This window comes from Aquila chrysaetos, chromosome 18 (assembly GCF_900496995.4).
Source record: "Aquila chrysaetos chrysaetos chromosome 18, bAquChr1.4, whole genome shotgun sequence".
In the NCBI taxonomy this organism is placed as follows: Eukaryota; Metazoa; Chordata; class Aves; order Accipitriformes; family Accipitridae; genus Aquila; species Aquila chrysaetos.
The window spans coordinates 8,652,765-8,662,250 of NC_044021.1; positions in this window are offsets into that span (position 1 = coordinate 8,652,765).

Below are 9,486 nucleotides of genomic sequence, written 5' to 3' on the forward strand. Positions count from 1 at the left end.
AGAAATAGATAGGCCTTGCTTGTTTTGTAACACATGCTGTACTTGATGCTGATAGAACTAGCATCCTTCTGTAAGGATGAGTAATCAGTCAGGTTTATAGCTCTGGAACTACACAGATTTGAACTTTGAAAGCAGATACTTTGAGGATTGTTTGCTTGCTGCCTTAGCTAAAATACACCCTTTCAGTTTGCAAGCATGTTTTATATCTGCAAGAATGTTATGTCCTGAACCAAATATAGAAGGCTACAGCACATTATATGAGTAATTTCACATTAGATATTTGATGTCGTTTTGACAGTTCTTAAGAGGGAAGGCCTATGGTGTTAGTCAGGACATGCCTGTGAATAAAATGACAATATATCATAGTCTTATTTGGGTGTTCCTTAATGTGTTGTCAGAAAAGAATAAATACAGCAAAACTGTTAAATCTACTTTTAAAAATGCCTACAATTTATTATTCAATCATGTTGTTTAACTTTGCACTGGAATTTTAGCTAAATATATAGAATTTGCTTTTATCTCTCTGCTGATATTAGGGCTTTCTTTTTTTTTAATGTTTTATTATTTAAAAGTTTGGGGTATTTTTTTTAATCCTGCTATGTGGCAGAAAAGCATTCTGAAGTTTTATTGGGCAGTTTAATAGAAGATTCTGGTTTTTAGGAAACAATAGTCTGGTAAAGCCTCATTTACAGGAAACAAAGAAACAAGTTTTTCTTGCATTTGAAATAAACTCCAATTTTTAAGAACACTAAAACTATAAAGGAATCTTAGACTAGTCACATTTGAAAATTGTACCTATGAAATAGATTATTACGCATTACAAGACAGGAAAATTTGAACTTCTAATGAAAAAATTTGATGACCTTCATCACATAGTAATTGACATCATACTCAAAACCCATATTAGTTAACATTATTAAGGTTGCAAAGGCAACTCAGGTAATGCCATGATTGACATTGTGTGCTGGGTTTGCGTGGCAAGGTTTTGGTAGTGGGGAGCTACAGGGGTGGCTTCTGTGAGAAGCTGCTAGAAGCTTCCCCTATGTCCGACAGAGCCAATGCCAGCCGGCTCCAAGATGGACCTGCCTCTGGCCAAGGCCAAGTTCATCAGCGATGGTGGTAGTGCCCCTGGGAGAACATGTTTAAGAGCAGGAAAAAGTTGCTGCACAATGGGGCAAATGTAGCCGGAGGCAGGAGTGAGAACATGAGAGAAACAACCCTGCAGACCCCCAGGTCAGTGCAGAAGGAGGGGAGGAGATGCTCCAGGTGCTGGAGCAGAGATTCCCCTGCAGCCCGTGGAGAAGACCACGGTGAGGCAGGCTGTCCCCCTGCAGCCCAGGGAGGTCCACGGTGGAGCAGATCTCCACCTGCAGCCCGGGGAGGACCCCACGCCAGAGCAGGTGGGTGCCCGAAGGAGGCTGTGACCCCATGGGAAGCCCGTGCTGGAGCAGGGTCCTGGCAGGACCTGTGGGCCCGTTGAGAGAGGAGCCCACGCTGGAGCAGGTTTGCTGGCAGGACTTGTGACCCTGCGGGGGACCCATGCTGGAGCAGTGTGCTCCTAAAGGACTGCAGCCCGTGGGAGGGACCCACGCTAGAGCAGTTCATGAACTGCAGCCTGTGGGACGGACTCACACTGGACAAGTTCATGGAATGGTTTGGGTTGGAAGGGACCTTAAAGATCATCTAGATCCAACCCCCCTGCCATGGGCAGGGACACCTTCCACTAGACCAGGCTGCTCAAAGCCCCATCCAACCTGGCCTGCAACACTTCCAGGGATGGGGCATCCACAACCTCTCTGGGCAACCTGTTCCAGTGCCTCACCACCCTCACAGTGTGAAGAAATTCTTCCTTACATCTAATCTAAATCTACTCTATTTCAGTTTAAAGCCGTTACCCCTTGTTCTATCACTACACTCCCTGTTAAAGAGTCCCTCCCCATCTTTCCTGTAGGCCCCCTTTAGGTACTGGAAGGCTGCTGTAAAGTCTCCCTGGAGCCTTCTCCAGGCTAAACAACCTCAACTCTCTCAGCCTGTCCTTATAGAGGAGGTGCTCCAGAACCCTGATCATCTTCATGGCCCTCCTCTGGACCCACTCGAGCAGGTCCGTGTCTTTTTTATGTTGGGGACTCCAGAGCTAAACACAGAACTCCACAGTTGATGAAGGACTTGTCTCCTGTGGGAGGGACCCCACAGTGGAGCAGGGGAAGAGTGAGGAGTCCTGCCCCTGAGGAGGAAGGAGCGGCAGAGACAACGTGTGATGGACTGACCCCAACTCCCATTCCCCGTCCTCCTGCCCTGCCGGGGGGAGGAGGTAGAGAAAATCGGGAGTGGAGTTGAGCCGGGAAGGAGGGAGGGGTGGGGGGAAAGTGTTCTAAGGTTTAGTTTTATTTCTCATTACCCTACTCTGATTTTTGATTGGTAATAAATTAAATGCATTTTCCCCAAGTCAAGTCTGTTTTGCTTCTGATGGTAACTGGTGAGTGATCTCTCCCTGCCCTTACCTCGACCCATGAGCTTTTTGTTATATTCTTCTCTCCCCTGTCCAGCTGAGAAGGGGAGTGATAGAGTGGCTTTGGTGGGCACCTGGCGTCCAGCCAGGGTCAACCCACTACACCAGGTTATTTGTACATATTTCTTTATTTTATGTGTGATGAGTTAGTTTTAATCATGTGGTGGTTTTTTTTCAGGTTTTTCCTTTACTGAATGGAAGCTGGCATGCCTTTCATAAGTAACTATTGTCCTTGTCCAATGGGCTGCCATACATTTCATTTGCTCTATTCTGCTCAGAGGGGGCTATCAGGTATTATGGTTTTTTTTTTTTTTCTGGCATTCCTATGGTGCTCACCACTATAGAAGTTGAGTGTTTTACAAACAATTAACTAAGTCCGAAAACTCCTCATAGCCTAAATTTATTTATCTGTATTTTATGAATAAGAAGCTGGGGAATAACTGCTAAAGTAAGAAAACACCTTCTAGCTGAGATATGTAGCTCTGAATTCTTGGTCTTAAGGATTGATGGGTTTGCATACCAGCAACAATTTTCCAGAATTTTGGAGCTCAGAAATTTGAAACTGTATGGGTTATGATTGCCAATACTTATTTATTTTAAGACTCTGTAGTAGAAGTAGAAATAGAAAACTGCTTTCCTGGGAAGAGTGCAGTTTTTGTTGGAATATTTGTACTGCAAAATGCCAGTCTCCATATCAAACAAGGCAATTCTGTACACAGAATAGCCATTATACAGTACCTCGAACCATTCTCAAAATAAGTATACCCAGTGTGTAACTGAGGAAAATAGAGCAACATGAACTAACATATTGGAGAATGTAGGAGTTACCATAATACTTGGAGTATATGGAAATTTGCAATGAGGAAGAACATTTCTTCCTCTTTCTCTCAACAGTGCACTAGTATGGAAGAAGGCCAGACTGAGCCCTTAGCTACAAAGGACTATTTTTTTACAAGAACTGTTTTTCAGATGATATAATTAAAGGTCAGAAGAGAACCTTCATGCTTTTCTTTTTTTTCTATCTTCCCGCTTCATTTATACCAAGGCTGCTCAGGTCACTGTTTTGAGATGATGATGCAGGAAGGTTTATATATCTTTGGCATAATTGCACATAGTGGTTGTCTGAAGTTTCTCTGCTGGGAGTGTCATCTAGAAAGGTTACTGTGACATTTCCAAAATTGTCTCTTGTTAATATGAATGAAACATGTTTCTTTCCCGTCATGCATATATATTGTGTACATGTATATGTATCTTTATCTAGACCATACATACATACCTGTACATATATATGGAATATTGAGGTTAGAAATATTTTCTTTATGTTGTATTCTGCCTTGAATGCATCAATAGCAAGCAAAACAATATTTCTCAAACATCAATAATTTGGAGGAGAGAGAGACGATGGACAGTTTCCTTCCAATAATAGAGTTTTCATCAGCTTCTGAGTTATGAACAAATTTCACCAACTTTTTTTACTAAATAAAGTGTTGTTTATAGCAGGTAAATTAGCTATAATATCCTTTACTGTGTCTGCTGGACTTTCATGCAGAGTGAAATATTTTAAATGGCAATTTAAATATAGCTACGTTAAACTTAATGATTGTTAGTTCTTATACCAGCAATGTCTTGAAAATGTAGCCACTAAACTTTGTTCAAATAATAAATTCATATTTTGGGCCCACTATACTAAAGTGCAACTGTAGTGAAGGCAAGGTGAGTTTAGCTGAGTATGATTAAAATAAAGTTTTTTTATCAATACCATCTACCATTTTCCTGGTCTACTTCTCTTCTGGATACTGTTAAAACATTTTCTGGAAAATTATCCCATGACGATGGGGGTTGTAGCGAGGTGGTTGTCAGTCTCTTCTCCCAAGTAACAAAAGATAAGACGAGAGGAAACAGCCTCAAGTTGTGCCAGGGAAGGTTTAGACTGAATATTAGGAAAAATTTCTTCACCAAAAGAGTTGTGAAGTATTGGAACAGTCTGCCCAGGGAAGTGGTTGGGTCACCATCCCTGGAGGTATTTAAAAGACATGTAGATGTGGTGCTTAGGGACATGGTTTAGTGGTGGACTTGGCAGTGTTAGGTTTACGGTTGGAATTGATGACTCAAAGGTCTTTTCCAACCTAAACGATTCTGTGATTCTATGATTCAGCAGCAGTTGCAGGTATAAAGAAAGAATGTCAAGGATCACTGATCCATTTGCATTCAGATTTATAAGGTGGGATTTGGTTTTGGGGACAGAGGGAATGTCATAAAAATGAGAAAATATGAATCATTGTACGAAGTATAAAGTTAGCATGTAGTGGTACTTCCACATAGAAGTTAGTTCTATGATCTCTGGCAACGTAAAAATCCAGGGCTTCTTGAATGACTGTAACTTGCATTGAAGAACTTTTGAAACATTTCCTACAACAGTTTTGTAATCCATGTGAGCTATTAGCATCTACAAAACCTTGCAGTGAGGAACTCCATAGCTTTAGGTGAGTTTTGTGTCTCAAAAAAATAACCTCTTTTGCTTCTTTTTGAACCTGATATTTGTTGGGTTTATTAAATGATTCCTGTTTCTTTTATTGAAAACACAGTGAATAGTAGATCCTCTATAACGTTCATGTTTTCATAGACAACTGTCATAACTACTATCAACTGAAGAATCCTAACCTGCTTCATTGTTCCTCACAGAGAAACCGTATTCTGCCTTCGATCATCCCTCAACCTCTTTATCTTTTCTAGGTTTAGAATATCTTGTCTGGGGGAGAATCTGATAAGGAAAGCAATAAAACATTCAATATAAGGACATGACAGACAGTAGCATAACAATTTTTTTGTTCTTTTCCTAATAATTCTTAATATTTTATTTCCCTAATACTGAGCTAAGATTTTCCCACAATTAGCTGTTATAATTACAAGATCTCATTTGTGAATAACCATGTCTCATCACTGTGTCACTTCACATAAATCTATAGTGATTTTGTTTGCTAATTTATTGCCCAGTCATTTAAAGTTGCAATGTGTCCCTTCATTTCTTATGACTGGCCCTTTTATTTACTAGTCTTAAACTTAATAACAATCCCAAATAAGCTCTCTTACCCCATTATTCACCTCCTTTTGCAGATCAAAAGATCAGATCAGGAAGGGTTCCATTTTTTGGCCTTCCTCAGATTATTGAATATTTACTCCTATCACTGATTTTCTGTCTTTGCCCAGCTGAGGACTTTCCATTTTATGCTATGGCGGCTTAATTTCTTTAGGAGTTTTGATGGGAGATCTTGTCAAACACCTGTTCAATATCTAAGCAGACTGAAATCTGGACTTCCCTCCTCTACGTGTGAAAATTGTGACTGTCTTGATTCTTAGCAAGTAAATGAAGTTCCTGAAGGTGATGAGATCTTCTGACTTCCTGCCCTCATGAACAAGCAGATTACCATGCTATCCAGAAGCCAGCCAAAAATCACAAATGTTCATTACTTCTGTAATTCTTTGTAATGATGAAATTCATGAGGGGAGATGCATACTAGAGGTGTGCATTATGATAGAGATGTTCTTTATGCACCATTGATAAATATACCAAAGTTCCTCCATAAATTAAAGTTTGTCAACACTCATGACTTCTAAAACTTTTCAGGAGATATTGATCAATTAATTTCTTGGATTTGCTGTACTTTTTGTGACCATACAGCTACAAGTCACACTACTTTGTCATCCTATAGTCTGTTTGGAACATAAAAGATACTTTGTAGACTTAACTGTTGGCTTTGCTCTGGCATTTTAATGATTATTATATAATTAGAATTTGTTCTGTTTCCCTCAAAGGGACAGATAGAAGAGAAGCTTTCTGAAAGTTTCCACACACAGTACTTAAACATGGGTGCAAGTATATTTAGAAAATGTTTTCCTTTGAATGCTTCATCAACAATCAAAATATCGTTTTGCAAACATTAATGGAAATGTTCAATAATATTTTGCCAAGTATATGTTCAAAATATATCTGATCCCTGGTTTGTAGCCAAAAAATCAAAGAAAGAATATTTGTCATATTTCTTTTCAAAGAGTTTTTTATTTTTCATGGTTTACTGAAGTTGACATCAACTGAAAGACAATGAAGTTTTCTCAAAAGTTAAATGTTTGGTTTGAAAAATTTTTTTGACAAAAAAAAAAAAAAAAAAGACATTCAGAAAAAAACATTAGTTTAAAAACTGTCATTTTGATTTCATAGCTGACTATATTCCTTTAAAACAAAAACAAAAATAGCTTTAAAGAAGAGAAAACAAAAGAAATTTTTTTAAAAAATTAATTCTGTCTTATTATATTTATTGATTCCCATGTTGTTATTACTGTATTTTACATCTTCAGTTATGTGGAAAGTGACTTTTCAGCCAGTTCAACCATATTAGAATAGAGTTTGAATAAGCCTCTGAAAAACTGGAGAGACTATAGAGAAGCCTATGACATTTTGTTGGAAAAAAAATTGTATTCATGTGTCTCCTTATATTCTATATTATCTCCTTATGTTAACTATTTACATAATATTTTTGGACATAATAAATAACACTGTTACGAATAAGTGAAATTGTTTTAGCTCGAACATCTATCTGCTCATCTTGCTGTGAACAGATTACTCTTGGGTGATTTCTGTGCCGTTCAAGCGAGTGTCATAATGATAATGCAGTGTTTGAAGGCTTCTGGTGACTTTTATTGTCAGATCTCTAGTTCACTCATTTGACAAAAAGTAAGGAAGCATAAACTGTTTTGTTGATACGCTTATATCAGATATGTTACTAACTAGCTTCCTAGAAAGTTCATTGATTTTTGTTTTGAGTAGTTAGTTATGGGCCAAAAGAAAGTATTTATTTTTTTCCCAAGTGTCGGATAAACCTAGAGGATCACTGTCAAATAATTTGACTTCTGTTAGAGTAAAGGCAAACCAGTCTGAAACAACCTGGAGTAATGATTGGATTTAATTTTCTACACCATTTGTGATTAGCATAGCGAGCAGCTCTGTAGCCCTTAACAGGTATTTTTGTAGTTACTCCAGTAGGAGCAAATTAAAAGAAGAGGTTTGAAGGAGAATAAGGTAGCAAATTTTGTTCTTTTTCTTCCAACTTTGTGTGATAGGTAGCCTAAGAATTTAAAAAAAACTTTATAGGAAATCTGACTGAAGGGCAATAGAGTCATGCTGGACAATAAGTGAGTGAAATGAAGAGCAGACTCTGGACAGACAGTAATGAAATTGATAAACAGTTTGGCCTGGGAATAATATTACATGTGGTTGAAGGACAAATGGTGGAAATGTGACACCTTGTAACAGTGAATGAGTGAAAAACATCTGCATATACAGTGCTGGCAGCTGGTGGATATTGACTGGATGGTGTGCAATGTGAGGATTTTGTTGATGTAGGTCCTTGTTTTATTCCCTGGTTTTTTTTTTTTTTCAGTCTGCTTAGGCAGTTCTTACCATCAACCTTCTCCCTGAAGGCCCTATGAAATACTAGTATTTTTGTTGTTGTTAATATAAGATCTTGTACACACCTTCTTTCACAAAATTGCTTTTTCTTAAAAAAAAAAAATCAGTTTGTCGCAACAGACTCTACGACCTCACCGATTCCTGGCGGTCCAGTGGCTACAATAGTTTTGATATATTTCTGAATTTTTAAACATTCATGAGGTTTGCCTTGTAAGTCATTTGTAGGTTCTACCTGAAATGCAATATTAATGTATTTTCTCTTTGTTTAGTGTGTTCCTGTGGCATTTTTATCACAAGAATGTACAGATAATTAATTCAGACTAAACAATACAAGGGTCTTTTTTACTACATATTACATTTTGTTAAGTACAATTTCATGTGGCTACGCTTAGCAGGCACTACTTGGGAACCAGGTATCCTATTTTACATTTTCTCCACTTTGAATTGTCTGGGAGTTTCACTTTGCAATTCTTCACTACTATAAGGGTGTAAGAAAGACATTGGGATAGTTCCCTTGATGCCTTTTTTCTGCCTTTCCATGACATCTGATACTCATGGCTTTTATCTTTTACTATACGGCCTTACATTTGACTAAGCTGTTATGACTCATTTGTTGCATGTAAGAGCATGGAGAACATTGTTTGGGGACTATTCTGTGACTGCATGTAATACCAAGGACCAGACTCAGATGCTTAAATGATCCGATTCCTAAAATAAATTAGATATGACAATGAATTATGACTTCCTCAATGCTTTTTTATAATTTGTCTGCACAAGTGACTGCATGTTCCTATGCCCACTTTCATGAGGCTGAGATATTTGTCCAGTAAAATGGTATATATTTCTACAGTGAAATGCTATTTGCACAGTAACATCTATAGTGCTGAAATGGATTTTTTTTTTCCCCTTTTCCTAAAATGTACTGGGAAATAAAACTCCAAGGATATGGCAAGGGGTTAAACAAATTTTCATTGATACTGTTTATAAAATAATTTTAGTAGAATGTTTATATATTGCCATATACTTCCACAATGTATACTACTATTTTATTTAATAATGCATACAGGATTAAATTTTAAACATTAGGTTCAGATTATGCTGAGCAATTATAAAATAACTTCCTTAAATGTAGTGATAGACAAATATTTCCACATAATTATTATTCAGAAATAAGTACTGTAATGCAAATCAAAATAATAAGTAAGTGTCTTATTTGACATTTCCTGATATGCTTAAGGAGTGAGGGAACTGTGTGTGTGTTTGTTTTTTCTTTCTGGAAACAAGCAGAGATTCTTACTGAGTTATATATGAACACGTTGGCTGGACCTGTCTAACCAAAATCTTGTTTTTAACAAAGAGGTAAAACCCAGCTGTATTACAGCCTATTTTATCTTCTGTCCTAATACATACTTAGTTAAATATGTAGGTTGTCACTGATCTCAATGTTGCTGCAGGCAGAAAACAGTATTTGAAGAGGGCCTTTTGGCTATTTATGTATTGAATAGATGAATTT